Below are 13,742 nucleotides of genomic sequence, written 5' to 3' on the forward strand. Positions count from 1 at the left end.
GTAGCAGTGACCCAGTTTTCCCAGATAATAAGGATCAATTATCAATGTTCTCCTTCTTTGTATGTTGGTTCAGGGTAGGAAAAACACAAAATGATCAGGTGGCAGTCTTAAATTATAATTTAGTGGAATAATGACTGTACTCCTTAGTGGAAACACTCCTCCACGAGGTACTAAAATCTCCAACTCCAGTTCTCAAGGTTATAGAGATGATCCTCTCCCACCTGCATTCTTTCCCCAGACCCTGCATTCTGGCTTTGGTAAGATGGCACCATATATTGACCACCGGCACATAACAAATCCTGTAGGACATCAGCTCAGCCTTGCAGAATGTTGGCTCCAAGCTATCACCATAAATGAGTTTTCCACAGGCTATTGCACCTATCCTATCAAGTCGGCTACTTCTAGGTTACAAGGACTGTAAGACCAGTGAATTCTGTGGCTGTGCACTGACTACAGCATTTCTTTTGCCAGCAAATGAGTTCTTTGATCTGAGATGGTGTCCTAGTCTAAATTATGTGGTGATGAATAAGATTTTTTATTAAGATCAGCATGTCCACAGGTGATGGTGTTGACAGAAGAACTGCAATCAGAAAAGAATAATCTGCACCTAAACATACCTATTCCTAAGAGGGCAGATAAGTTTGCCTTGCTCACCACCTGATGATAGAAGGGCTCTCCAAAATAATCTATGTGGCACTAGGTGCCTGGATGGTACCTTAGGGAATGGGCCAAGCAGAACTCAGCACTGGCCTTTGCTGTTTTTGGTCCAGTACTCACCTTTGTTGGGGGAGGCCCAAGTTTTTAAAGCTCTGAAGAGCCACAATTGCCATCATGGCATCTCTGCACATGGGCCCATTGAGTAAGCACTGAGGTGGAAGATAGAGAGGTCAGCATACCATGCAGACCCATTCATAACTAGGTCCACAGATTTTTTTTCTTTGTTTTTTGCCTAGAGGAAACTCCCCATGACAGTACAATACCATGACACCATGACACCATGGGAGTCTGAGTCACCTACTCATGAAGTTGACTTGTGCCTTCCACATACTACTGAGCATGTTCAACTTTATGCTTCAACAGATTAGATAACATTCTGATGAACATTGTGGGTCACATAGTCACTTGGTGTTCCATTATTAGGTTTTCAGTCTTCTAGGGCTCAGTAGCAAATCTAGGGTTACTTTTCAAATGGAAAATGGTGCTTAGAAGCAGGTTTGCTCTTAACCCCAGGTTGTAGAGGTTGGTGTTTTGATTATTCTTCTAGGTATTGCTAGAGGTTCCATTCAGGGTCTCTTGTACCACAGATAATTCTGATACCATTGGGTCTACTGCTCATAAGATGTAAGTGGCAGGGGCAGTTTGTAACGTGGCTAGTACCTGCTGGAAAGCCTTTTTTTGGTCCAAGTCTCACCCAAAGTTGCAGTCTTATGTGTCATCTAATAAGTGGCTTTGAAAAGCACACCCAAATATGTTAACTGTGGCCTCCTAAATCCAAAGAGTCCAAGCAATGTGCCTTTTTCTTGGTGGTAAGATATATGAGGGCAACTTACAACTTGTCCTCCACTCACACTGGAGGACATAGATAGATGTGCCCACAGACCACTAGACCTAGATATTTTTCTAATGAGGAGGCCCCTGAAGTCCTGCACTTATTTCCCATATTCTGCTGGGCATATGTTTTAGTAGGCATGTAGAGATGCTTACTATTTTCTGCTCAACATGTCCAAGTAGCATCATATTATATAATGGACCAGAACGATATTCTGGGGGGCACTAAGATGATGAAGTGGCATCTGGATGACATATAACATAGAGCAGGAATAATGACATAACCCTGAGATCAAGATAATGAAGTCTACTGTAGTTCCTGCCACATGAAGAAATACTGTCATTGTCATAGAACTCTGTGTTCCAAACACTCTGATGCTACTCTACCCCTGAGGTTTATTGTGATACTTTCACCCACTTTATCTGATTATTAAGTGATCATGACTTTGACTCTACCAGTTCAGGATCCCAATATTCCTATTAAAATCCAAGAGCCCAACATCTTTGAGGCATTCCCTGATACTATCTCTGGCTTACAATTAACACAGAGTTTTTCAAAGATACTAGTATTACAATTTCTTATTGTGTGGATGAGGGAAATATCTTCTGAGCCCATATCCTAGGGGATATGGTTAAGGGTGGCTACACAGTTGGCATATAATAGGTTAACTTACATCCTTCTGATGTTTTTAGACTCCCTTTATCTAAAATGTGCTGGGGAAATTCCAGTACTTCCCGCATTTCCTCACCACTTGCTGCAGGCCAGGCTTCAGTTAATCAATCTAGTTGAAGAAGGTACATGGCATTTACACATGCATGAGTTAACACATTAAATTCTGAATCCTGAATGTACTCCCATGTCAATAAATAAAACTAATGTCATCTTGTGACTTGACCACCTTGGTCTAAACTACTTAGAAGCTAGTCCTGTACATGCTGTCCATAATTCTGCTTACCTGAATCTGCCACTCCTCAGGCCTTGAAGTTTTCCAACTGTGCAGTGTTGGACCTGGAGGCAATGAGGGGTAGTGAGTGTGCATCCTGAAAAGAATCAGCATGTCCATGTAAGCCACTCCCACGCCTGGCCAATTCAAGTCTACCATGTGTGATCCTCCATGAGCTTTTCCTTTTCACCATCCGGATGTTGACAGCTAAGGAGGCCTTGGAGCTATGAGTTGAGTAGTAGTGCTTCCATCAGCCTGGGTCTCCAAAAGACTTCGTGGAAAGAACTGCATACCACCCGACTCTACCATCCACCAGCAAGCTGGCACCACCAGTGGACTGTTACATAAGAAAGTAATATCTATTGTGTTTGAGCCATTTTGTATTTGAGATCTACTAGTTACATCAGTTTGCTTACCTTAAATTATACAGGGGTTTTTTGGCTTCTTTTTTCTCTTTACTTGAAGCGTGGTTTGTAAATTATTTTCAAAATGGGAAATTAGTGATTCTTGGAATTAACGTTATAGATAGCCTGTTCTCTCCCTGATGGTACTCCTACATAAATTTGTAGATATGACGACTCTAATGATAGTTAGATATTATTAGTCTGCATGCCACTCTTGGAATGGCATTTCTTCTTTCCTGTTAGTATCATAGAAGCTACAATTTTCAATGCCAGAGGGATGCAAAACATACACAGGTAACCTTTAAGAAAAATAACAAGTTGATGAGCAAAACGATCTGAGTAGCTATCAAAAGAGATCTTTACGCAGGACAGATGTCTTCATTGTGGCTTTTTTTTTTTTTCAGAGAAAAAGATACCCCTTTATATAAAACATCATCAACATATATTGCACACAAACTACTATGTATCATAAGTACTTCTTTTCTTCCTCAATTCAGAACCAGAGCACATGGTAAGCAAAAATACAGAAATAGCTACAATGTTCCCAGTAATCCTGGCAAGGTCTCTTTTCAGGCAGATTAAATAACCTTGAAATTTTGGGCCTTGCAAAACTTTCACCAGACCTCTCTTTACCATATATAGAGTTTGTAATGCAGGTAGGTCACTCTACTGGGCTACGTGAGTAGAACCTTGCGTTACTTTCTCTAGAAGAAATGATAACTCTACCTCGATAGAGTAAATTTATCTACATAAATTTGTAGATGTCCTCATTTAGCATCAGCCAATTTCCTTTTTATAGAATTCAATATTTTACTTCATTACAGATGTCCTTGGGTCAGATTATTTCAGAGCTTTCCTCTAAAAACAAATGCTTAATTTTATAAAAGTAGAACAGTTTTATCAGTAATTTATTAAAAGCCCCCTTGACTTTCTGTTTCTTTAAAGTATTCACTCTAGAACGCAGAGGGTAGAGCAGAAAACGTGCTGATCTGAATGTCAGGAAGCTGTGGGTTCATATCCTGCCTCTGCTACTTGCTATATAGGGACTGCTGAGTAAACTAGTGACCACTCTAAACCTTATTTTTTCTCAATCTCAAAATGAAAACCTCTTAGGGCACTGATGAGGAGCTAATATGTATGAAGTGCCTGGTATACAGTTCCTTCTTGTTCCTTTATTCCCTTTGGCTCTAGCTTGATTCTTCTTGATTGCATTAACATGATTTCTCAATGACTTGCATATCAAATCAACTTGGTAGAATTGTCATGTGCTCCAGACACAATATCACTCAGAACATTTGTCCTTTGGATCTGGTTCATTCATTATTTAAAAAGCAAGCATAATTTGTTGATCAAATCAAATGTGTGTAATCTAAATATTAAAATATATTCAAATTTACCATTTAATATCAAAGGCAGTCTGATGTTGAAACTGTCTTCTAGCATTGGCAGAGAGACACTCACCTCTTTGGGACCAGTAGAGGCAGGTATCACCTGTCTGGGCTAAGGATATCCTTGGATCTTTGTAGCTACAAATCAATAAAACTTCAGTGCAATCCAGCATAAAACAAACAATACAAATTCAATAAAGGAGGAACTTTCTGAATAGTTTGTTCAAAGCAATACATTTATCTTCCATTACCCTTTCCTGTCCTCCAAGTACTTAAAACCTTTGTTCTTCATATTTATAAAAAGATATGGACGTATATGGAAGCCAAGCTTGAATAGAGAAGGCTAGTGTAGTGTAGTCTACCCTATACCTCCACTTTCTTATTCTCCCTTCAGTCCTCAATTTCCTGCAAACTGGTTTTGGTACCCTTTATTTTAGTGAAACCATTCTTGAATGTAGCACATAGTCTCCACTACACTGAAAGCCTTTAGTGTATTGTACCCACCAGCTGCATTTCAAACTATATGTAATATGTGAAATCTTTAATCATAACTTTCATAAACTTCTCTCTCTGGTTTTTACTATCACTTTAACTCTTTTGATGTGTTTCAAAGTCTCTCTCCCCTATACTCAGCTTCTTTTCATTAATTTTCCCTCGGGGTTTCATTTTAAGCCCACTATTCTTCTAAATGTATGTGCTGTTTCTTGAGATGACTCTAGTTTGAACTGTGGCCTATGGGACCACCCTGTTGATGTATCCAGTCCTACCTCCCTACTGAAGTTTAATAAACGTTTGAAAATGTCTTTTTTTTTTAAACATAATTCCTCCGTCATTTTGTTTATTTATTTATTTTATTTTTGGCTGTGTTGGGTCTTCGTTTCTGTGCGAGGGCTTTCTCTAGTTGTGGCAACTGGGGGCCACTCTTCATCATGGTGTGCGGGCCTCTCACTATCGCGGCCTCTCTTGTTGCAGAGCACAGGCTCCAGATGCGCAGGCTCAGTAATTGTGGCTCACGGGCCTAGTTGCTCCGCGGCATGTGGGATCTTCCCAGACCAGGGCTCGAACCCGTGTCCCCTGCATTGGCAGGCAGATTCTCAACCACTGCGCCACCAGGGAAGCCCCGAAAATGTCTTAATTGTACATCTCCACTTAGGATGTAGGTTAAGGGCCTATTTTAAACACTCATTGGCGTTTCTGCCGAGTTCAGAACATCCTTTCTGAGCACTACTCGTGACATACTATTGTGGTATACTCTGCTTGTAAGTCTCCTTAATCTCCACTTCTTGTTCTATCTTACTAATAGAACTTGCATTTTACTTAGGGTATCAATGTGCCCAGCTACTAAATTAATTGTCAAAACGTGGCCACTGTGACATAAGTGAAGCCTTCTAAGGATTCTAGAAACTTTTGAATCACCTCTCCCACCTTGCTGCTTCCTTCTTTTTCTTTCTACCTGAAATGTAATTGAAAGCTGAAGGACGAAGAGCTATTTAGCTACAATGAGGTAGCCTAAGGATGAGAGCCACAAAGCGTGGTAGATCAGAAAGACGGAAGCAGCCTGGGATGCCGTAGACACTTTACAGCTTCTGTGCCAGCCTTGACTGTATTAGAGTAATTTCAGTTGTGAGCAAAATAAAATCTCAGAATAACAGTGGCATAACAGGATATAATTTCATTTCTTTTTGGTATAAATGAAGTCAAGGGATTGAGAGGGGCTCATATAGTGATCCATTAATCATTAGGCACAGAGACTCCTTGCATTTTGTTGCTTATGACTTTGGGAATAAGAAGGGTGCTAGGGCGAATAACCCAGTTACTAAATCCACATTTAATTCATGAGCAAGAAAGAGGACAAAAGAAGGACATGATGTCTCCTGTTAAAAATACTTTTCAGAAGTCACATAGGACACTTCTATTTGGATCCCACAGCCAGAAATTAATTACTCAGTAACTACAAAGTAGCCATGTGTTCAGCTAAAAATCATGAATGCTATGGCAAAGGAAAAAGGTGATGGAAATTGGGGTCAGTAACTAGGTTTTTCTTCCCCAGTTGCCCATCTGTGACTTTTTTTTTCTTTTAACATCTTTATTGGGGTATAATTGCTTTACAATGGTGTGTTAGTTTCTGTTTTACAACAAAATGAATCAGTTATATATATACATATGTTCCCATATCTCTTCCCTCTTGCGTCTCCCTCCCTCCCACCCTGCCTATCCCACCCCTCCAGGCGATCACAAAGCACCGAGCTGATCTCCCTGTGCTATGCGGCTGCTTCCCACTAGCTATCTACCTTATGTTTGGTAGTGTATATATGTCCATGCCTCTCTCTCACTTTGTCACAGCTTACCCTTCCCGCTCCCCATATCCTCAAGTCCATTCTCTAGTAGGTCTGTGTCTTTATTCCTGTCTTACCTCTAGGTTCTTCATGACATTTTTTTCCTTAAATTCCATATATATGTGTTAGCATACGGTATTTGTCTTTCTCTTTCTGACTTACTTCACTCTGTATGACAGACTCTAGGTCCATCCACCTCATTACAAATAGCTCAATTTCGTTTCTTTTCATGGCTGAGTAATATTCCATTGTCTATATGTGCCACACCTTCTTTATCCATTCATCCGATGATGGACACTTAGGTTGTTTCCATCTCCTGGCTACTGTAAATAGAGCTGCAATGAACATCTTGGTACATGACTCTTTTTGAATTATCGTTTTCTCAGGGTATATGCCCAGTAGTGGGATTGCTGGGTCCTATGGTAGTTCTATTCTTAGTTTCTTAAGGAACCTACATACTGTTCTCCACAGTGGCTGTATCAATTTACATTCCCACCAACAGTGCAAGAGTGTTCCCTTTTCTCCACACCCTCTCCAGCATTTATTGTTTCTAGATTTTTTGATGATGGCCATTCTGACTGGTGTGAGATGATATCTCATTGTAGTTTTGATTTGCATTTCTCTAATGATTAGTGATGTTGAGCATTCTTTCATGTGTTTGTTGGCAGTCTGTATATCTTCTTTGGAGAAATGTCTATTTAGGTCTTCTGCCCATTTTTGGATTGGGTTGTTTGTTTTTTTGTTATTAAGCTGCATGAGCTGCTTATAAATTTTGGAGATTAATCCTTTGTCAGTTGCTTCATTTGCAAATATTTTCTTCCATTCTGAGGGTTGTCTTTTGGTCTTGTTTATGGTTTCTTTTGCGGTGCAAAAGCTTTGAAGTTTCATTAGGTCCTACTTGTTTATTTTTGTTTTTATTTCCATTTCTCTAGGAGGTGGGTCAAAAAGGATCTTGCTGTGATTTATGTCATAGAGTGTTCTGCCTAGGTTTTCCTCTAAGAGTTTGATAGTTTCTGGCCTTACATTTAGGTCTTTAATCCATTTTGAGCTTATTTTTGTGTATGGTGTTAGGGAGTAATCTAATCTCATACTTTTACATGTAGCTGTCCAGTTTTCCCAGCACCACTTATTGAAGAGGCTGTCCTTTCTCCACTGTACATTCCTGCCTCCTTTATCAAAGATAAGGTGACCATATGTGTGTGGGTTTATCTCTGGGCGTTCTATCCTGTTCCATTGATCTATCTTTCTGTTTTTGTGCCAGTACCATACTGTCTTGATTACTGTAGCTTTGTAGTATAGTCTGAAGTCAGGGAGCCTGATTCCTCCAGCTCTGTTATTCCCTCTCAAGATTGCGTTGGCTATTCGGGGTCTTTTGCGTTTCCATACAAATTGTGAAAATTTTTGTTCTAGTTCTGTGAAAAATGCCCGTGGTACTTTGATAGGGATTGCATTGAATCTGTAGATTGCTTTGGGTAGTAGAGTCATTTTCACAGTGTTGATTCTTCCAATCCAAGAACATGGTATATCTCTCCATCGATTTGTATCATCTTTAATTTCTTTCATCAGTGTCCTATAATTTTCTGCATACAGGTCTTTTGTCTCCTTAGGTAGGTTTATTCCTAGATATTTTATTCTTTTTGTTGCAATGGTAAATGGGAGTGTTTTCTTGATTTCACTTTCATATTTTTCATCATTAGTGTATAGGAATGCCAGAGATTTCTGTGCATTAATTTTGTATCCTGCTACTTTACCAAATTCATTGATTAGCTCTAGCAGTTTTCTGGTAGCATCTTTAGGATTCTCTATGTATAGTATCATGTCATCTGCAGACAGTGACAGCTTTACTTCTTCTTTTCCGATTTGGATTCCTTTTATTTCCTTTTCTTCTCTGCTTGCTGTGGCTAAAACTTCCAAAACTATGTTGACTAAGGGTGGTGAGAGTGGGCAACCTTTTCTTGTTCCTGATCTTAGTGGAAATGCTTTCAGTTTTTCACCATTGAGGATGATGTTGGCTGTGGGTTTGTCATATATGGCCTTTATTATGTTGAGGAAAGTTCCCTCTATGCCTACTTTCTGGAGGGTGTTTATCATAAATGGGTGTTGAATTTTGTCAAAAGCTTTCTCTGCATCTGTTGAGATGATCATACGGTTTTTCTCCTTCAGTTTGTTAATATGGTGTATCACATTGATTGATTTGCATATATTGAAGAATCCTTGCATTCCTGGAATAAACCCCACTTGATCATGGTGTATGATCCGTTTAATGTGCTGTTGGATTCTGTTTGCTAGTATTTTGTTGAGGATTTTTGCATCTATGTTCATCAGTGATATTGGCCTGTAGTTTTTGGTATCAGGGTGATGGTGGCCTCGTAGAATGAGTTTGGGAGTGTTCCTCCCTCTGCTATATTTTGGAAGAGTTTGAGAAGGATAGGTGTTAGTTCTTCTCTAAGTGTTTGATAGAATTCGCCTGTGAAGCCATCTGGCCCTGGGCTTTTGAGTGTTGGAAGATTTTTAATCACAGTTTCAATTACCGTGCTTGTAAGTGGTCTGTTCATATTTTCTATTTCGTCCTGATTCAGTCTTGGCAGGTTGTGCATTTCTAAGAATTTGTCCATTCCTTCCAGGTTGTCCATTTTATTGGCATAGAGCTGCTTGTAGTAATCTCTCATGATCTTTTGTATTTCTGCAGTGTCAGTTGTTATTTCTCCTTTTTCATTTCTAATTCTATTGATTTGAGTCTTCTCCCTTTTTTTCTTGATGAGTCTGGCTAATGGTTTATCAATTTTGTTTATCTTCTCAAAGAACCAGCTTTTAGTTTTATTGATCTTTGCTATTGTTTCCTTCATTTCTTTTTCATTTATTTCAGATCTGATTTTTATGATTTCTTTCCTTCTGCTAAGTTTGGGGTTTTTTTGTTCATCTTTCTCTAATTGCTTTAGGTGCAAGGTTAGGTTGTTTATTCGAGGTTTCCTGCTTCTTAAGGTGGGCTTCTATTGCTATAAACTTCCCTCTTAGAACTGCTTTTGCTGTGTCCCATAGGTTTCGGGTCGTTGTGTCTCCATTGTCATTTGTTTCTAGGTATTCTTTAATTCCCTCTTTGATTTCTTCAGTGATCACTTCTTTATTAAGTAGTGTATTGTTTAGCCTCCCTGTGTTTGTAATTTTTACAGATCTTTTCCTGTAATTGATATCTAGTCTCATGGCGTTGTGGTCGGAAAATATACTTGATATGATTTCGATTTTCTTAAATTTACCAAGGCTTGATTTGTGACCCAAGATATGATCTATCCTGGAGAATGTTCCATGAGCAGTAGAGAATAATGTGTATTCTGTTGTTTTTGGATGGAATGTCCTATAAATATCAATTAAGTCCATCCTGTTCAATGTATCATTTAAAGCTTGTGTTTCCTTATTTATTTTCATTTTGGATGATGTGTCCATGGGTGAAAGTGGGGTGTTAAAGTCCCCTACTATGAATGTGTTACTGTCGATTCTCCCTTTATGGCTGTTAGTATTTGCCTTATGTATTGAGGTGCTCCTATGTTGGGTGCATAAATATTTACAATTGTTATATCTTCTTCTTGGATCAATCCCTTGATCATTATGTAGTGTCCTTCTTTGTCTCTTCTAATAGTCTTTATTTTAAAGTCTATTTTGTCTGATATGTAAATTGCTACTCCAGCTTTCTTTAGGTTTCCATTTGCATGAAATATCTTTTTCCATCCCCTTACTTTCAGTCTGTATGTGTCTCTAGGTCTGAAGTGGGTCTCTTGTAGACAGCAAATATATGGGTCTTGTTTTTGTATCCATTCAGCCAATCTGTGTCTTTTGGTGGGAGCATTTAGTCCATTTACATTTAAGGTAATTATCGATATGTATGTTCCTATTCCCGTTTTCTTAATTGTTTTGGGTTCGTTATTGTAGGTCTTTTCCTTCTCTTGTGTTTCTTGCCTAGAGAAGTTCCTTTTGCAGTTGTTGTAGAGCTGGTTTGGTAGTGCTGAATTCTCTTATCTTTTTCTTGTCTTTAAAGGTTTTAATTTCTCCATCAAATCTGAATGAGATCCTTGCTGGGTAGAGGAATCTTGGTTGCAGGTTTTTCTCCTTCATCACTTTAAATATGTCCTGCCAGTCCCTTCTGGCTTGCAGAGTTTCTGCTGAAAGATCAGCTGTTAACCTTATGGGGATTCCCTTGTGTGTTATTTGTTGGTTTTCCCTTGCTGCTTTTAATATGTTTTCTTTGTATTTAATTTTTGACAGTTTGATTAATATGTGTCTTGGCATATTTCTCCTTGGATTTATCCTGTATGGGACTCTCTGTGCTTCCTGGACTTGATTAACTATTTCCTTTCCCATATTAGGGAAGTTTTCAACTATAATCTCTTCAAGTATTTTCTCAGTCCCTTTCTTTTTCTCTTCTTCTTCTGGAACCCCTATAATTCGAATGTTGGTGCATTTAATGTTGTCCCAGAGGCCTCTGAGACTGTCCTCAGTTCTTTTCATTCTTTTTTCTTTATTCTGCTCTGCAGTAGTTATTTCCACTATTTTATCTTCCAGGTCACTTATCCGTTCTTCTGCCTCAGTTATTCTGCTATTGATCTCATCTAGAGTATTTTTCATTTCATTTATTGTGTTCATCATTGTTTGTTTCATCTTTTGTTCTTCTAGGTCCTTGTTAAATGTTTCTTGCATTTTGTCTATTCTATTTCCAATATTTCGGATCATCTTTACTATCATTATTCTGAATTCTTTTTCAGATAGACTGCCTATTTCCTCTTCACTTGTTAGGTCTGGTGGGTTTTTATCTTGCTCCTTCATCTGCTGTGTGTTTTTCTGTCTTCTCATTTTGCTTATCTTACTGTGTTTGGGGTCTCCTTTTTGCAGGCTGCAGGTTCGTAGTTCTCGTTGTTTTTTGGTGTCTGTCCCCAGTGGCTAAGGTTTTTTCAGTGGGTTGTGTAGGCTTCCTCGTGGAGGGGACTAGTGCCTGTGTTCTGGTGGGTGAGGCTGGATCTTGTCTTTCTGGTGGGCAGGTCCATGTCTGGTGGTGTGTTTTGGGGTGTCTGTGGGCTTATTATGATTTTAGGCAGACTCTCTGCTAATGGGTGGGGTTGTGTTCCTGTCTTGCTGGTTGTTTGGCATAGGATGTTCAGCACTGTAGCTTGCTGGTCGTTGAGTGAAGCTGGGTGCTGGTGTTGAGATGGAGATCTCTGGGAGATTTTCACCGTTTGATATTATGTGGAGCTGGGAGGTCTCTTGTGGACCAGTTTCCTGAAGTTGGCTCTCCCACCTCAGAGGCACAGCACTGACTCCTGGCTGCAGCACCAAGAGCCCTTCATCCACACGGCTCAGAATAAAAGGGAGAAAAAGTAGAAAGAAAGAATTAGTAGAAGTAGAAAGAAAGAAAGAAAGAAAGAAAGAAAGAAAGAAAGAAAGGAGGGAGAGAAGGAGGGAGGGAGGTAGGAAGGAAGGAAGGAGGGAAGAAAGGAAAAAAAGAAAGAAAAGATAAAATAAAATAAAGTAAGATAAAATATAATAAAGTTATTAAAATAAAAAAATAATTATTGAGAGAAAAAAAAAGCGGATGGGTAGAGCCCTAGGACAAATGGTGGAAGCAAAGCTATACAGACAAAATCTCAACAGAAGCATACACATATACACTCACAAAAAAAGGAAAAGGGGAAAATATAATAAATCTTGCTCTCAAAGTCCACCTCCTCAATTTGGGATGATTCGTTGTCTATTCAGGTATTCCACAGATGAAGGGTACATCAAGTTGATTGTGGAGCTTTAATCCGCTGCTTCTGAGGCTGCTGGGAGAGATTTCCCTTTCTCTTCTTTGTTCTCACAGCTCCAAGGGGCTGAGCTTTGGATTTGGCCCCGCCTCTGCGTGTAGGTCACCGGAGGGCGTCTGTTCTTCGCTCAGACAGGATGGGGTTAAAGGAGCAGCTGATTCGGGAGCTCTAGCTCACTCAGGCCGGAGCGGGGGCGGGGGGGGGGGGGGGGGGGGAGGGGGAGGGAGGGACCTGGAGGGCGGGGCAACCCTGCGGCGGCAGAGGCCGGCGTGACGTTGCACCAGCGTGAGGCGTGCCATGCGTTCTCCTGGCGGGACCCTGGCAGTGGCGGACTGCACAGGCTGCCCAGAAGGGAGGTGTGGATCCTGACCTGTGCTCGCACACAGGCTTTCTGGTGGCGGCAGCAGCAGCCTTAGCGTCTCGTGCCTGTCTCTGGAGCTCCTTTAAGCAGCGCTCTTAATCCCCTCTCCTTGCGCACCAGGAAACAAAGAGGGAAGAAAAAGTCTCTTGCCTCTTCGTCAGGTCCGGACTTTTCCCCGGACTCCCTCCCGGCTAGCCGTGGTGCACTCACCCACTTCAGGCTGTGTTCACGCCGCCAACCCCAGTCTTCTCCCTGTGCTCCGACCGAAGCCCGAGCCTCAGCTTGCAGCCCCGCCCGCCCCGGCGAGTGAGCAGACAAGCCTTTCGGCTGGTGAGTGCAGGTCGGCCCTGATCCTCTGTGCGGGAATCTCTCCACTTTGCTGCCCGCACTCCTGTTGCTGTGCTCTCCTCCGCGGCTCCGAAGCTTTCCCCCTCCGCCACCCGCAGTCTCCGCCCGCGAAGGGGCTTCCTAGTGTGTGGAAACATTTCCTCCTTCACAGCTCCCTCCCACTGGTGCAGGTCCCATCCCAATCCTTTTGTCTCTGTTTATTCTTTTTTCTTTTGCCCTACCCAGGTACGTGGGGGCTTTCTTGCCTTTTGGGAGGTCTGAGGTCTTCTGCCAGCGTTCAGTAGGTGTTCTGTAGGAGTTGTTCCACGTGTAGATGTATTTCTGGTGTATCTGTGGGGAGGAAGGTGATCTCCACGTCTTACTCTTCTGCCATCTTCCTGGAAGCCCCCCATCTGTGACTTCTTGTTATGTCAAAAAAAATTCCCCATTTGATTAAACTTAAGATTCAGTTATATGAAGCCAAATGCAATCCTTAATTCAGAATCTGGATCCTAAATGAGGCCGCTAATAGTAACAGAAGATAAAATATGGAATTGACCAAAGGAAGAAAGTGGTGCACTGGACAATAAGGACTCATATACTGCATGCCAGGAAACGTGATGATCCCTCTGTGGAATCAGGTCA

At 40.8% G+C, this 13,742-nt stretch overlaps 1 long non-coding RNA gene across 1 annotated transcript in view; it reads left to right on the forward strand.

Moving 5' to 3' along the window:
- Positions 1 to 13,742, forward strand: part of LOC138414315 (uncharacterized) — a 311,603-nt gene that overhangs the window by 237,153 nt on the left and 60,708 nt on the right. The gene's annotated exons all lie outside the window — the stretch shown is intronic.

Source organism: Delphinus delphis, chromosome 17, assembly GCF_949987515.2.
Source record: "Delphinus delphis chromosome 17, mDelDel1.2, whole genome shotgun sequence".
NCBI lineage: Eukaryota > Metazoa > Chordata > Mammalia > Artiodactyla > Delphinidae > Delphinus > Delphinus delphis.